Below are 17,246 nucleotides of genomic sequence, written 5' to 3'. Positions count from 1 at the left end.
CACCCCAGTGATGCTCAGCCTTTTGGGAAACACTCTATGTCATGGTCCCCTCTGCGATACTCTCACTGCATTTGAAAAAGGAACATCTTCCTTTTGCTTCCTTTCAAGGTTGGCCCATGCTCATTTCTGTACAGACATAAATAAGAATGGTTTCTACTTTTTTTTAATGGTAGGAAACAAAACGATTAAAATCATGACACATGAAAATCATGTGACATTGGGTTTTCAGCGAATGTACAGTTCTACGAGAACACAGCAGTGCCTGTTCATTTACACACTGTCTATGGCTACCTTTGCACTATGACAGGCAGAATTGAGTAGTTGGGACAGACACTATCTAGTTTTGCAGTCATGGTAATGCATAATGATGTTTCCATCAACCACGGTGGTCCTGTAAGATTATAATGGAGCTGAGCCAGGCGCGGTGGCTCACATCTATAATCCCAGCACTTTGGGAGACTGAGGTGGGTGGATCACCTGAGGTCGGTGGATCACCTGAGGTCAGGAGTTCGAGACCAGCCCGGGCAACATGGTGGAACCCCCATCTCTGCTAAACGTATAAATATTAGCCAGGCGTGGTGGTGTGCACCTGTAGTCCCAGCTACTCAGGAGGCTGAGACAGGAAAATTACTTGAACTCAGGAGGCAGAGTTTGCAGTGAGCCGATATCGTGCCACTGCACTCCAGTCTGGGTGATACAGCTGGATTCTGTCTCAAAAAAAAAAAAAAAAAAAACCCCAAAGATTATAATGGAGCTGAAAAATTTCTATCACTTAGTGGCATGGTAGCCCTGTTAACATGATAGTGCAATGCATTACTCATGTGTTTGTGGCACTGTTGGTGTCAACAAACCCACAGCACTGTCAGTTATATAAAAGCATCACACTTAAAATTGTGTCTAGTACATATACAAAAATGTTACTGGTTTATGTATTTGGTATACTATTTATTGTTATTTAAGAGGATACTCCTTCTGCTTGTTAAGAAAATAGTTAATTATACAACAGCCTCAGGCAGGTCCTTCTGGAAGTATTCCAGAAGCAGGCATTGTTATCTTAGGAGATGACAGCTCCATGTGTGTTACTGCTCCTGAAGACCTTCCAGTGGGACAGGATAAATGAAAGACAGATATGTTGATGCTGCTGACCCTGTAGGCCCAGGCTCATGTGAGTGTTTGTGTCTTAGTTTTTAACAAAAAAATTAACGGTTATGAAGCAAAAGTACAAAATTTTAAGTAGAAAACACCTTAGAGAATAAGACTATAAGAAAGAAAATATTTTTGTACAATATTTTGTATAATATGTTTGTGTTTCAAGTTAATATTATTACAAAACAGTAAAAAAGTTAAAACAGGCTGGGCGCAGTGGCTCATGCCTGTAGTCCCAGCACTTTGGGAGGCTGAGGCAGGCAGATCACCTGAGGTCAGGAGTTCGAGACCAGCCTGGCCAACATGGCAAAATCCCATCTCTACTAAAAATACAAAAATTAGCTGGGTGTGGTGGCACGCACCTGTAGTCCCAGCTACTCAGGAGACTGAGGCAGGAGAATCGCTTGAACCCGGGAGGTGGATGTTACAGTGAGCTGAGATTGCGCCACTGCGTTCAAGCCTGGGAGACAGAGTGAGACGCCATCTCAAAAAAAAAAAAAAAAAAAAAAAAAAAAAAGAAAAATTTAAAACAATTTAAGTTTATAAAACAAAACACTACAGTAAGCTGTTAATTTATTATGGAAGAAACAAAAATTTTAAAATAAACTTAGTGTAGCCTAAGTGTACAGTGTTTATAAAACCTGTACTAGTGCACAGTAATGTCCTAGGCCAAATTCACTCACCACTCACTCAGTGATTCACCCAGAGCAACTTCCAGTCCAGCAAGTTCCATTTATGGTAAGTATCCTGCACAGCTGTACCACTTCTTTTCTTTTATGCCATATTTTTACTGTACCTTTTCTATGTTTAGATATGCTCAGATATATAAATACTTAACATTGTGTTACAATTGTGTCATGATTTTTATGTGTCATGACTTTGATCTTTTATTGTTTTCAACCATTTAAACATGTAGAAACCATTCTTATTTCATGGGCTGTACAATAACAAGCAGCAGGCAGACTTTGCCCAACCGTGTTAAACCCAGTGAAAAAGTTCTACCATTGCCTACAGTATTCAGTACAGTAACATAGTGCACAGGCCTGTCGTCTAGGAGCAATGGGCTATACCGTATAGCCTAGGTGTGTAGTAGGCTCTACCATCTAGGTCTGTGTAAGTACATGCTATGATGTTCACATAACGACGACATCCCCTGAGAATGCATTTCTCAGAACGGATCCCCATTGTTAAGCACCACATGACTGAATTGAACTGAATCTTCCGTTTTCTTTCAAGTCACACCTGGTGGCATCCCGAGCAGAGTCAGCGACAGAGCAGTGGAGTGTCAGAGCTCTCCTTGACCTCTTGATTTTTGCTAACACCTATGCCCATGCCAGTCCTGAAGGCTCTGCCATCTGAAGCCCTTCCCACCAGCTCTGGCTTTCCAGGTCCTCCCTGAGCCCCACAGTCCTCTGTGCCTGGGTCCCTTGTATGGTCTCTTGCTCCCCACCTCTCCACTCTACGCCCTCTGGCGACCACCCACCCCAAATTGCTGCATTAATCACTGTGATGGTTAATACTGAGTGTCAACTTGATTGGATTGAAGGATACAAAGTATTGATCCTGGGTGTGTCTGTGAGGGTGTTGCCAAAAGAGATTAACATTTGAGTCAGTGGGCTGGAAAAGGCAGACCCACCCTTAATCTGGTGGGCACAATCTAATGAGCTGCCAGTGATTATAAAGCAGGCAGAAAAATGTGAAAAGGAGAGATGGGTGTAGCTTCCCAGCCTACATCTTTCTCCCATGTTGGGTGCCTCCTGCCCTCTAACATTGGATTCCAAGTTCTTCAGTTTTGGGACTTACACTGGCTCTCCTTGCTCCTCAGCTTGCAGTTAACCTATTGTGGGACCTTATGGTTGTGTAAGTTAATACTTAAAAAACTAATTCATATATATATATATATATATATTTCCTGTTAGTTCTGTCCCTCTAAGAGAACCCAGGCTAATATAATCACCAACTTGCTACAGCTCCCCATCATCCACAGAGTCCAGTTCCTTTGGGCAAGCATTCAAGGAACACCATGCTCTGGCTCCACCCAAGCCTCCCTGTCTCCTTGTGATGTCTATTGTATTTTTATCTTGTTTGGCAGTTAAAAAAATTAAATCTTTTTTATTATTGATAATTTGCTGTTATTTTCTCATCCCAAATATTCACTTTTGTGCTTACTTTTGTTTTCATAATTTTATATTACTTTATTTACTTATTTATTTTTGAGATAGAGTTTTGCTCTTGTTGCCCAGGCTGGAATGCAATGGCACGATCTCGGCTCATCGCAACCTTTGCCTCCCAGGTTCAAACAATTCTCCTGCCTCAGCCTCCTGAGTAGCTGGGATTACAGGCACGCACCAACAGGCCTAGCTAATTTTGTATTTTCAGTAGAGATGGGGTTTCACCACATTGGTCAGGCTGGTCTCAAACTCCTGACCTCAGGTGATCTGCCTGCCTCGGCCTCCCAAAGTGCTGGGATTACAGGCAGGAGCCACCGCGCCTGGACTGTATTACTTTATTAAGGGGGGCTCCCTGCCCATAAAACCTGAATTTGCCCCGTTCCTCATCTCCAAGTAGGACCAAGGTCTCCCTCTTTCTACTACTCTGTTTTCCTGTTCTGTCAGGTATCCCAGATTGGAACATGGCCTAGGTCCCCTAGCAGGTACACAAGCCTGCACTATTTGTTAAATTGAATTGCATGCTTGACTTACTGTTGTGTGCCTGCCAACAACCCCCACCACCGACCAAATAAAAAGCTCTTAGCAATGGAATCAGTTCCTAATCACTGTGTAGACTGGAAAGTCTCTCCTGAAGACTCTTCTGGAAGTCCTGAGAACTTTCCAGACATCTGTTAAGGGGAAGCTAATTTGGAATTTGGAAGCTAATTTGTTTAACTGATTCATTGATAAGAGCTCTTGAAAATGCATCTGCTTATTGGAGACACTTTGTACAAGATATAAAAATCAGTGGCAAATGTCACATTCAAGGGAAGATAAATCCAGTGAATAAAGACTTCAGTAGCTGTTCATGAGGGATGTTATTTCCTAATAACCAGACAGCCATATGAATCTCAGTCAGAGCACCCAGATATCCTGGTACCTAGAGAATCCCCAGGACAAAGCTGGCTTCCTTTGCCTTTTCATCCTGCTCTGTGCCAGGCTGTGAGGGGGACCCACAAGGGAGAGAAGTTCTACAGAGATAAGCTCTACTGCAGAGAAAGTGCGGAAATGCTGCTGCTCATGGAATCCTTAAACTGGCATGTGATACACATTTTGTTGATGCTCCTTGCACCCTCACCATCCCTTGTGAGGGAAGTCTGTTATCCCTGTGTTATAAACAAAGAGATGGGGGCAATTACCAGCCAACAAGAGTTAAGAGATGGAGGTGAGAGCTGTGCGTGCATCTGTGGGCAGAAAACAGAAAAGTCCCGTGTGTGACTCCCTAGACCACTCTCCAGGGTCAGGATTCAGGAGCTAAGGGAAAAAGGGGCCCCGTAGCACCATTGTCTGAGAAGGATTCTCTTCCTTTCCTGCCTCCTGTTCCTTCTTTTCTCATATATTGTTCTCCAAACACTGGGCTTCTCAAACGAAATAGGAACTTTTTCCCTTTTCATTTCTTTGTTCAACAGACCTTTCTACGTAGAGGCCCCTAGGAAATCTTTCAGGACCACCTTCAAGAATCACCTGCTCTGATCTGAACTGAGGACCCCCTTTTGGGTTTCTGATGCCTCTCGGTTTTACATGCTCAGACATGTAAGGGCTTCAGCTGCCATGAGGGCAGGGGCCCCCCATTCTCCTTTGCTTCTCTGCTCTGCAGGGCAAGGTGGGTACTCAGTGACCATGCACAGTGAGGACAGCAAGCACAGCTCTGTGTCCCACCCTCCCCCACAGAGCTGGGATGATGGAATAGGGCTTCATGACTGGAGTGACCCCAGGTGCCCACGGAGTTCAGGTGCACTGGCCCTTGGGGGAAACAGCTGCTTGTTGGCCTACCCTCCCTTCCACCCACAGCACCATTTCCTGGAAACCTGCCTAGTGCAGATTGAAGAAAGAGAAGCAGAAACACCAAAGTCCAATTCTTCCCATCCCACCCATAGAAAAACCCACATATGCAAAACGATAAGCCCTTTCCCCTGCCTGGCTTCACCTTCCAAAACACTTTCACGTCCATATCCCACTTTTTCATTCCAATAACACCCTTGTGAGGTAGGCAGAGCAATGAGCATTCCTATTTTATAGACAAGGAAACCGAGGCTCAGAGAGGCTACCTAGTCTGGACAGGACATTCCTGTTTTATGGATGAGAAACTGAGTGCCTTTATTCTGTTATGTAGGTTGAGAAGACTTGGGGACACCCTAAGAGAGACAGAGAGGCTGCACGAGTGACTATCCCCTATGCTGAAAGGCAGGAAGGAGAGGGGAGGTCCGAAAATAAGTTCCTGCACCGCAGGTGTCCTCTCTGTGCTTTCAGGACTTGATGGCAAGTTAGATGTCTTTGAAATGGGCAGAAACTCTCCTGGCCCACAAGGGGGCTCCTGTGAGCCCGGGCAAGAAGTTAAACAATGTGGAAGCCTTACCATTGAGATCTCAGGGTTTAGGCACGCTGGGCAGGAAGGGGAGGCAGAGATATGGCCCCATCTGGCTCCTCCTCAACCAGAACTGCTCCGAATTGTCTGTTTTCTAGATTGGGGTATCACAGGGGACTGTGTTTGAAACAAGTTCCACCTCCCCTGGAGTTTGCAAATTTGCATAAACAATGCCTCACTAGTCAATGCCGAGGGAGGAGCGTGTAAACCCTAGGTCACAACACAGGGCCCTCTGGTAGAGCGGGGCAAAGCTATGCTATGTTTGGCTGCAGACTGGCTTTACGTTTAATTTTGTTTTACCTTGAAAGAGATGGCCCTTGGCGAATTTCACATAAAATTCAGGATTTCTGCTATTGGAAAATTTTCTGGCTACACTGGGGTTGCCTTTCTGTCCCACAATGTGCAGGTAGAGCTGAGCTGCCAGAGTCCCCTTCACACTACTCATGGAGCTGGCTTTTCACAGTCCCCACCACTCCCTATGGCTCAGACCCAGCCAGCGTTGGTCATTTATGTCATCTGCCCAGCCTCTGTAGGCATCTGATTTCATCATCTCATGCATGTGTGGCTTTAAAGAAGTAGGCTGTGAGTTAGAACTTCCAATCTTTGTTGCACAGGGAGGTCAGGAGCCTTGGACTTGTGAAAGACTTGATCTGTGACCACATGAGCTGCAGCTTCCGTCTGCCAACTCTCTGATTCCTTTGAACTACCTCCTCTTCACTCAGGAAGGAAGCCATGCCAAGTGCATCTGCCCGTTTCCCTTGACCCTCCCCCAGAACAGATGCCAGTCAGTGCTGCCAGCTGGGCCCAGCTTTGGGAGTCTCAGGGTCTCCTGCAGGGCCTAGTTGTTGAGGGCTGTGTTAAGCCATCCCAGGCTGGTGAACACAAAGTTACATTCCCAAGTTATACCTACCAAGCCTGGGGTATGGTGTAAGCTGGACATTAGGCAGTGGCTACTCTAATGGGCATTAAGACACTTCCCTGCACAGGGAACTCCCTTTGCCAATTGTCACCTTAGCATATTCTCTGGGTCAGGCCCCAAGAGCCCTAAAAGGGAAGGCATGATGGCCACTCTTGGGGTGAGTGGTGAGAGGTGGGGGCAGGTAGACTCTGCAATGGCAGAGTCTTCAGAGGGTGGTGCCCCAGTAGCTATAGCAGATGCCTTGGACAAGGGGTCAGAGTTATTTCCGAGGGCTAGGCAGGTAGTAACACACTAAGAGAATCCAGACTATTTACCATCATCATCTTCTCTCCTTTCTTCCTGCAAAATTCAGACGCAAAGGCATCTTTCTCCTTGCACCCCAGGGTAAATGATGCTTCCCAGCTGAGAGCCAGAGAGATGAGGCAGACAGAGTGTGCAGATGTGGCTATCTCACATTGGACTTAGTCCACCAGTCACCAGTGAGATAAGTCCCTTCAGTCGTTGAGTCTCTGTGCCCTTCTAATAATAATAGAGCAATGACACCCTTTCTTTTGGGGCTACCAGCTTAGATGGTGTAGTCAACATGGAAGAGCATTTTGAATAAGTGGAAAGAGCTGTGTTAATGCCTCCTGGGAGGAGAGCAGTGGATGTTGGAGGAGTCTGATGCTCTGGGCCGTCTGGAAGGCAACGAGCAGTCAGGCTCTGCTGAAGTTCACTGCAGAGCCCAGGGCTCAATCATCCTGCCCATCTCCTCCATCTCCTGCATCTCTGCATTCGTGGAGGGAAGATTGACTTTTCCAGTCCTGCTCACCAAGTAGGTGGGAAATGGGAAGATCAATACAGCCATTGTTATTAATTACCTTTCTCTCTTTAGAGTCCTTGAAACTGTCTGCTTGTGTGCTGCTGTATGTAAGTAATCCTACTCATACTCTGCTAATGCCTTCTTTCCTCTGAGCCTAGCAAGTGAGATTTAAATGAACAGATGAAGTCTGAAAATTTATGTTCTAAGCCCATATTCAGGACAGTGAGGGATATGCTGTCAAAGGATGTATCAAAGTCAGCTGAAGCTGTAATGATCCTTACATTATTCTTTTTTTTTTTTTTTTTTTTTTTGAGACGGAGTCTTGCTCTGTCGCCCAGGCTGGAGTGCAGTGGTGCGATCTCGGCTCACTGCAAGCTCCACCTCCTGGGTTCACACCATTCTCCTGCCTCAGCCTCTTGAGTAGTTGGGACTACAGGCGCCTGCCACCACACCCGGCTAATTTTTTGTATTTTTAGTGGAGATGAGGTTTCACCGTGTTAGCCAAGATGGTCTCGATCTCCTGACCTCGTGATCTGCCCGCCTCGGCCTCCCAAAGTGCTAGGATTACAGGCATGAGCCACCTCACCCGGCCTACATTATTCTTGAAAAATTGAATCATGAGGAGGCACAGCCCAACACAGGGCTGGCCATGGGAGGCTGGGCTGGAAACCACCTGTTCCTCAGGTGTGTCACTGGCTGGACCCCATTCTTCCAGGGGGATGTGCAGCATGTGATGAGATCTCTAGTTCGGAAAAAGTAAAGGAGTACTCTGATTGAAGATCAGGCAGAATCTCCTTTGAGTCTGTGCAGAAGGCCTCACACTGGAGGGGTGCAAGGTGAACCCATCAGCAAGGACTTGGGTGGCTTTGGATAGTTCTGGCTGCAAGAAAGAGTGAATCAGTCCCAGACACTGCCCTCTGTGGTTGAGGCAAAGGAGACACAAATGACTAGGAATTGTGTTTCTGATAAGTTTCCTGTGGATGCTGCTGCTGTGGTCTATGACCCTGTGGGCTAGATCTTTCCCACAGGGAAGGGCAAGTTCAGCCTCCTAACACCATCAGGCACCTTAAACCGTATAAAGCACTATCAGGTACACAATCTCATCATCTCATCTGCATTCCAACAGCCTCCACTGAGCTGGAACCGAGTGTTAAGGGTTGAGAGTCGGGCCTGGAGCTAGTCTTTGGGTTTTGAATCCCAGCCCAAATCCCATTTATTAGTAACATGACTTGGGTGAATTCATTCACCTCTTTGTGCCTCAGACTTCTCATGTGTAAAATAGGGATGAGGATTAGGGTACCAGCCTCACAGAGTTGGTGTGAGGATCAGAGGCATGACTTCATGGAATGCACTGAGGACAGTACCTACACAGAGGGATGGTAAGACTAACACCAGCGGCTATCATGATCATGCAATCCCTCTATGGGCAACAGCTCATAGCTGAACAGTTTGGGGCCTCTGATACCTCTCAGTGCCGCAGGCATCAAGACCTCTAGGTTCTGCCCCAACCAGCTTCACCGGGCACATTGCCAGCAGCAGGCTTGCATTTACATCAAGACTGATGTAAACATTGTTCTCAAAGAGAGAATTCTGTTCTTTATTCATAAATCACTAACAATCATTTATTTTGCTTAGAAATCTGGAGGGTGACTGGGTTCAGCTGGGCAGCTCTTGCATGGAGCTCTGTCATGCAGTTACTTTCAGATCCTGGTTGGGACAGCTGGCTCCTGATATGGCGGCGCAAGGCTCCCAGAACATGTGTCCCAAGAAAGCCTGGCAGAAGCCATGTGGCCTTTTCTATCCCAGCCCTGAAATCATACAACATCACTTCCACCTCATTTTATACATTGAGGCAGCCACAGAGGCCCAGCCAGGTTCAAGGATGGGGGCATAGACTCCACCTCTTCGTTGATGGATTGTCAAGGAACTTATGGATGTATTCTAAAACCACTGTGAGGCTCTCACCCTTCCCACCCCTTTCTGCCACCACCCTCTCCCTGTGAAACGCCACCTGCCTACCTCTGCTGCCCAAATCTGTCCATCGTTCAAAGCCTCATCTAACTCCATGCTCTCCAGGATCTTTACTGGCCAGCCCCCTTGCCACTGATGGACAACCCCCAACCCCGCAAGCCTCACGAACACAATTTATTAGGTGTCATTCTCACAGATTCCACTTTTGTAATGAAAAATAAACAACACCACCAGAAAAACACCAGGGAGACAAAACTGGAGGAAATGCTAACATGGTAGTTATGTGTCGGAGATCATAGGTAGTTTTTATTTTCTTCTTTTATAATTTTCAGTATTCCAAAACTTCCACCTAGCACATCTATAACTTGTATAATGAGAAAAACCTTTTTTCCCCCAAAAAGTACACTTAAAAAATAAATGGTAAACATTTCTTGCTCTACATTCAAATGACTCAACTGTTAAGCTACTAAAGCCTTTGTCCTCCAAAGAAGCAAATTTTCTGAAATTCCGAAGTTCAATTTGCATAAAGGTGGAAAAAATACTATGAGATCAAAGAAACTTCCTAGTGTATAGATTGAAATTGGTGTAATTATAGACTTTTGTTGTGGAAGAGTCATGGTTAAAAGGCACCCTGGCATCAGATCTGGGCTTTGTTGTTTATCGTCTTGTGATTTTCCAGGGCTGGTATGATGAAGATCGGAGCCACATGAGCCTGGACAGGGAAGCTTTGGCTACCGGCAGTGCTGACAGCCGACCGCGTCATGCCATTGGTGGAAGCAGGCAATTATGAAGTGCCCTTGTGTGAAACCCGTTGTGGGAGTTAATGTGTGTCTCTCTGTGTTTAGAAGGAGAAAGAGGGCATTCACTTTTCTGCCTGGGCAGAATGAGCTGTGGACTTTGGGGGATTTGGAGTTTGAGTCAAGCAAATATGCAAAGTGTGCTAATTTGCCCAAGCTGGGTCGGTGATTCTCAGATTTTAGACTCTAGTGTTTATCATGCCTAATAATCTCTCACAGAGTTTGTTTAAAAATATCTGTTACCAGCTCTGTGCCAGGAAGTTCCGGTTCAGGGATCTGAGGTTGGGTCCCTGAATCTGCATTTTACAATGAGCCTTACAGTTGATTCTTTGGGTGTTTCTCTGCTGCCCACTTACACGGAAAGGTTTGTCCTCACAGTCGGATTCAGATGTCACATACATTTTCCCAGGCCTGCTGTGTGACAAGCATGGTGCTGGTTAATTTCACATAGTCTCCTCTGTCAGCCTGTCTTAAAACTTAGGAGGTCATTATTCCTCTTTCCATTTTACCCATGAGAAAATCGAGGCTCAAAGCAGTGGGGTGATATGTCTGTGGTCTCGCAACTGGAAGTGGTGGAGTTAAGATTTGAAGCCAGGTCAGGTGAATCTGACACCAGGAGGTCCCCATGCTCCCCTAGGAGAATATCTCCAGGGTTCCACAATTTGTGAGTCCAACTGCTAAGGTATTGATGACTAGATCTCTCCCCCATTCTTCCACCACCTTAGCAACATTCCACGTGTAGGAGCTTCCTTAAATTGTCCCTCATCCCCATCACCTATGCTTCTGAGGTGCCTCTAAGAGGGGTGCCTTTTGTCTTGTGTGAATAGTCAAAGAGTTAAAGTAAAAGGCTTTATTGCTGGTCTCCAGTGGAGACAGAAGTCCCCTCCTTGGAATCACAGATGAAGAACGCCTCTTCTGAATTGCAGGGGTTGGGTGCTCCTGGGGAAGGTGGGGAGTGGGAGTGGTAGGGGAGGAATTCAGTCGTAGGTCGAGATCTTACCCTTGGAACACTCAAATCCACCCTCCCCACACTAACATAGAAACCCATTATGTTTCTGAGGAGTATCCTCAGAAACCAGAAAAACTGCTGAACAAGAAGACACATTTTAGGAGAGTTAGATTTCACTGGGCATGCATATTGATTAACAATAATTTCCTTGTTCACATGGAAATGTGGTCACCAGGGAGAGGCAGGATTTCCCAGTTGTTTCCTAAAGGTAGCAACTTTTCTCTATTCTTCTGCAGACACTGAGAATGAATATATTAACATTTTAACTGGGGCCCAGGGAAAGGGAGCATGCTTTGACTATCACCACACAATTCTGCCGTACTGTTGATGCGGATGGAACCCAGGTCACTTCTTGGGAGCTGAATCTAGAATGGCAATATGTCAAGTCAATTGACCTAGTGAAAAAGTGCAACCCTCTGAAACATCAGCTATTGTAGAGGGCACCAGACTTATCTTCCAAGAGGAGGGTCATCTTGGGAGCTGAACAGCCTACTCTTGATGGAGAGGATGCCCTCCCATGCCCTCCAGGGACCTGAGGCTTATGGCTATTCCCATGCATGGAACCTCATTGCGGTGCCAGCCTAGACTATGCCCTCTCACACACAAATGAACCAACTCTAAAGTCTAATTGTCTTTGATGTCCTGGTCTTGCAAGTCATACCTGATTCGATGCAGGCAGCCCAACCTGGGCACAGACGTGTTCTCTCAGGCCTAGCATCAAGAGAGCCTGCATCTGATGTGGGGAATCTTGGGGCAGGTTTGCCTGCACAGGGGTCATTTCTATAGATGTTCCTATGGCTTATAGGAGAGGCAGTGGAAAGGGTAAGGAGAGAAAGAAAGGCACATTAGGGAAACACTTTCAGGAGTTTTGCCACCACATTACTCTCTTGGCTTAAAACTCCTCAATGTCTCCCCATTGTCTGCAGTACCTAACTAGATACCATTTCCTAAGCCAACTCCAGGCAGTTGTAGAAAAGGATTCTGAGGCCTCGTTCTGGCTCCAGGGGAAAGAATATCATGATTGATTAGCAATGTCTGCTCTAGGCAAGAGAGGGAGGTGTGACAAATGTATGCCATTTATTTGCAGTTTTCTAGAACACAGGGAGCTCCGTCTGAGCCAAGAAGTCAGGGTAGCCGGTGGGAACTGGATGTGATGATAAAGGCCATGCAGTGTCAGGCCACTTGTCAGCTATTAATATCAGCCTCTAAATAACAGGTGTCAGTATGCCTGCCACCTCTGGTCAACTCATGGTAACCACCTGGGCATGGAGATTCATGTCTATGGAAAGAATATTGTATTTCAATTACCCATGTCTGCCACCAGCCCAGGTTGCAGGAGTGGCAGCACAATTCCCTGTCTTTCTTTCCTTTTTTGATTTTTTTTTTAATTTGGTAGAAACAGGGTCTCACTATGTTGCCCAGGCTGGAGTGTAGTAGTGCAATCACAGTTCGCTGCAGCCTTGAACTCCTGGGCTCAAGTGATCCTCCTGTCTCAGCTTCCCAAGTAGCTGGGACTACAGGCATACCACCACGGCTGGCTAATTTTTAAAAAATTTTTTGTGGAGATAAGGTCTCACTCTGTTGCCCAGGCTGGTCTCAAATTCCTGGCTTAAAGCGATTCTCCTGCTTTGGCCTCCAAAAGTGCTGAGCCACTGTGCCCAGCCTCGATTCTCTGTCTTTTTGACCCTGCTCCAGTCTCGGGGGAACTCAGCTCTTTTCTATCACGCCATCCTACGGACAGGGATAGAACGCCATTTTGGAGTCTGTGGGATTCTAATGGGACAAGGGCACTAGGAGTCAGATCTTTTAGAGGAAGGATACAAAATTCCCATAAAGACAGAGCATAAACTCTGTACCGAATATGAAATCTGTGCTGCCTTGAAGTCATTTACTGAGACCCCAGGGTCACATTTTCTGTCAACGGGAAAATCTGACGCCTCTGGTTTAAATGAGAAAGGTCCCTTTCTTTTTATTCCCCTGTCTGGGCCTGTCCTTGCCGCATGAGTAGTAACAACTTGAGGGCCAGGGTGATGATGTGGCCCTGAGGAGAGGATCAGGGAGGCACTTGTTCTGCTTTCAGACTAGATCTTGAGTGAGGGCTAAAAGCAGAACTGGGCTGGTAAGCGGGGAGGGCACCAGCAAAGGGGCCTGAGGCCACAGCCACAGAAACACCAGTGGATGCTCATATGTGTAGAAGCCTCTGTGCTGCAGGGGCCTCTTAGAAGTCTGTGGCTCTAGGGATGAGTGATGGGCTGGGGATTCTGGGGTTAGGGATCCCAACCTAATCCTTCCCATCCATGATACTGTTTTCCTACGTTTCCTTCTGAATGTGTTTTCCCAGGGGCCTCCACCTTGGGGGGACTTGAAGCATCACAGTCACTGGGGCACAGCAGGGACCCTTCTGGGAATGTCCAGCCCTAGAGGTACATGTTTGAGGACATGTAGATTAAAGAAATCTACAGAGCACTGAGGTCCATAACGAAGCAAAAGGAACAGACGATGGAAGGGAACGGTTTACAAGGACTGTTTGTAAAACACCTATTAGGTGCCAGGCTCTCACATACATCAACTACAAGTCCCATAACAACTCAGCAAGGAAGGCAATACTTCCCTAAGTCATAAACGGGGAAGCTGAGTCTCAGAGGCATGGAAGTTCCAGGGGATAACTGAGGCAGCCGTGATAACTTCCAGAGGGGCCACACTGCAGGCCCAAAACATGAATTATCTCACTTCATCCTCACTCAGTGCAACTGGTCATCAAAAGTTAAGTGTAGCTACATTTTTTTGAGTGCTCACTTTATATCAAAGATATTTTTCTCTGAGCAACCCCATACCATAGGTTCAACATAGGTGAGAAGAACACAGGCTTCAAAACCAGGTGACCCCTGCTCAGAATCCCAGTTTTCCTACCTCAGTTAACCTTGGGTAATTCAAGTTGCTTCTCTGATCATTAGTTTCCTTATCAGGAAAATGGGAATAATAATTCTGAGAATTAAATGATGGAATATATAAAATGCTTAGTATACACTAAGTGCTTAATAAATGGAACTGACTTTTAGGTATTGATGATTCTGGGGTTTCACAAATAAGATAACTGAAGATAAAAAAAGGTGGCTTGCTTAAGATCATCTGACTAGTGGCAGAGCCAGGACTAAACGCTGATCTGTCCCCACAAATGCCAGTGTTACTTCTCCCCTGATGTCCACAAGGCAACTGACATTCACAGGGCTGATCTTGAGTTGTCAGGAAACACACAAATTCCCATTTGCTGACTCGCTGATTGTAGGAAGCGTGTAATGTGCTTTAGAAATATTTCCGTCCAAAACTGTTCTAAATGTTGTCACTTTTAATAGCAAACTTAACGTATCTAAAAAATTTATGGACACGAACCAGTTCCAGAGCCTTCAATGCCAAAATTCAGAGTCATTATGGTTTTCTTTTACATCAGAACTTATTAGAAGCATTAACCTCAGTCTTGGAACCATGTCAGTTTTATAAACACTGTTCTATTATGGCAAGACAGGATACTTTAAGGACATTTTCCTTGATATCATTTCATTTTCTATTTAAGTCATGAAAATAGTATTGAATTTGGGCAGTACTACACACAAACTACCTTAAGATTGCAGATTTTGAGTCTGTGCTATAATAGTGTGCTCTGGTAGTGTAAATATTTGCTGGACAAAGATTAACTAGCAAGGCAGTATATTCAGAATGGCTGCCTCTTTCATTAACCCTGTGAGGAAAGAAACTGGAAAGATACACGCAATTCTGTAAATCACAATTTATAAGCAAGCAGCAATTGAACTTCTAGTTGAACTAGTTTTTTTTTTTTTTTTTTAGGCCAATTAAAGTTCATATTATTTTTAAAACAACTCCTTTTCCACCATAACTTTATTTCAAATCTGCATCTTAAACATATAATGGCCAGAAATTTGCTATAATTTTCCATAAGTATTTAGGGTAGAGACACATTATGCTCTATGCATTCATTACCTGCATGCTGTTAAAAAATCAGAAACAGTATTACTGGGAAAACTGGGAAATTAATCCTTTGAAACAAGGATATATGAATGCAATGATTACACAGAATAAATAAACAGCTTACCCACAATTTCTGTTTTGGATAAATGTAAAGTCATTAGTTTCACAACAGTTTTCCCAAGGAGGTAAGATTTTGCTTTTCCTTCCTAATGCCTCCTCAAAGCTGGTATGTATCTTATGCTGAGCCATCCCTGAAAAGGTAGCCTTAATCAAAATCTAATCTATAAGTTACTTTTAAGGCCTTGAATGTTTGGCTTTATGAGGTCTTAAACACACTTTGCAGGTTTGCAAAGACCACAAATCAGATTATTACAGTTCCTTTCAAGAGGTGGCTTAATGAGGGTGAGGGAAGAATAGAAGACTTCAACTCCAGACCCCGGGAAATAGACCCCTTATTTCACCGGATATATATTTTATGGAAAAGGGTAAGATTGTATCACAGTGTTCATCCAGAAACTCGAATCCTCTGATTAGAATCAGGGAAGGACTGAGAAGAACCTGCTGGCGGATGCACGAGTGGGTTAGAATGGAACTTCTCCCGACGAAGGCAGCACAGGCTTCGATGGAGCTTTTTTCCTGGGTCCTGAGCCACATCCTGACAGGCCACTGTGGCCCTATTGCACACCTGGTGAGGAGATACCTCAGCTTGGACTTTCTAACAGGTTTCTTTCCAGAACTTTCCCTGCGGGCATGGAGACTCTTATCAAACTCGGCTCCATAATACATTCCCCAAAACATTAGAACCCAAGATCATTCTCCACGTCTCCACTGATATGGAAAAATATATGAAAGCGTGGATTAGGGTTTTTGCCATAGATGAGAACAAAATCCAACGAAGACTTGACATTTCTTTAGAAAGGCTGCCACCAACAGAACTTTTCCCAGAAGTTACATCCGTGCTGACCTTCATCAGTTACATTGAGAAAAAAAATCTGTTCTATGTGACTATCAGCCACAGGAGACGGAATTTTAGGCACTGAACTTGACGAGAAGGACTTTCTAACTTTGATTCAGTTTCAACTCACACTCCCCAAACCCTTCAATAGCAGAGAGGCCAAAGATCCCCGAATGGGTAGGCGAGGCTCAGAACAGCGAGGGTGCCTGAGCACAGCACCACACTCTCCCGGTTTCCGAGCCCCGAGCCCCGCAGTGGAATTCGGGCCGCTGCGACGCGGCGCCCGTGCGGCTCCCACCGAGGCTGCTGTCACCTGCCGCGCGGGTCCGGCCCTCCCCGCCAACCGCGGCGCGCCCCGGGCGCAGTGCCGCCCTGGAGGGGATCGGCCCCGGTGTCCACGCGGGTCCCCTCGCGGCCGCGCAGGGCTCGGCCCGACTTCAGCGAGCAGATCCTCCGCCTGTGGCCGGTGACACGCGCGAAGCCCCGGCGGCACCGACGATGCTGCGCTCCAGCCCCGCAGGCGCCGCGGCGGCGGGTCCCGGGATGCTCCCGCGGTCCTTACCTGGCGAGGCCCGTCCCGTGCGCTCCCGGGGTCTTGGCTGGGCCGGTGCCGAGCCCAGGGCGACCGCGGATCGCTGGCTACGGCGTTTTCCGGTGCCGGGGGCGCGGGCGCGCGAAGCGCGGGGGGCGCTGCCCAGGCCCGGCTCGGCGGGAGCGGCCGGGCTGCGGCTGAGTCAGAGCCCCGGCGGCGCGGGCGAGCCCGGGCCAGCAGCCGAGAGGGGGCTCTGAGCGGAGCCGCGGCTGCCCTGTCATTTTAAAGGCGAGGCAGCTGGACGCTGTTCAAGCGGAAACGCAGAGAGAAACTTCAGCCCCCGGGGCAGAGCGTTGGCAGCGAGGGGAGGGGGCTCAAGGGCTCCTTGCAGGCGCACAAACCAATCTGGTCTATTCTAATATGCTCTTCAAATGCATTTTCTTCAGATATTCCCTTTACAGTTAAAAAAAAAATCACCCCAAACAACAACGACAACAAAACCCTCTCAAAGCCTTCTCCTGCAGTATGTTTAACAGCAAGCCAAACATATCCATTA

General features: G+C 46.5%; 1 protein-coding gene across 1 annotated transcript in view; it reads right to left on the bottom strand.

Annotated features, from left to right (window-relative positions):
- The window catches only part of LOC105493107 (cortexin domain containing 1), a 58,482-nt gene extending 41,537 nt beyond the window's left edge, over positions 1-16,945 (bottom strand). Inside the window, exon 1 of the mRNA XM_024796382.2 lies at positions 16,721-16,945. The gene's annotated coding sequence lies outside the window, so the exon portion shown is untranslated. The remainder of the gene's footprint in view (positions 1-16,720) is intronic.
- Positions 16,946-17,246: the final 301 nt, after the last annotated feature.

Source organism: Macaca nemestrina, chromosome 7, assembly GCF_043159975.1.
Source record: "Macaca nemestrina isolate mMacNem1 chromosome 7, mMacNem.hap1, whole genome shotgun sequence".
Taxonomy (NCBI): Eukaryota; Metazoa; Chordata; class Mammalia; order Primates; family Cercopithecidae; genus Macaca; species Macaca nemestrina.
This window is presented reverse-complemented; position numbering and strand designations above follow the sequence as displayed.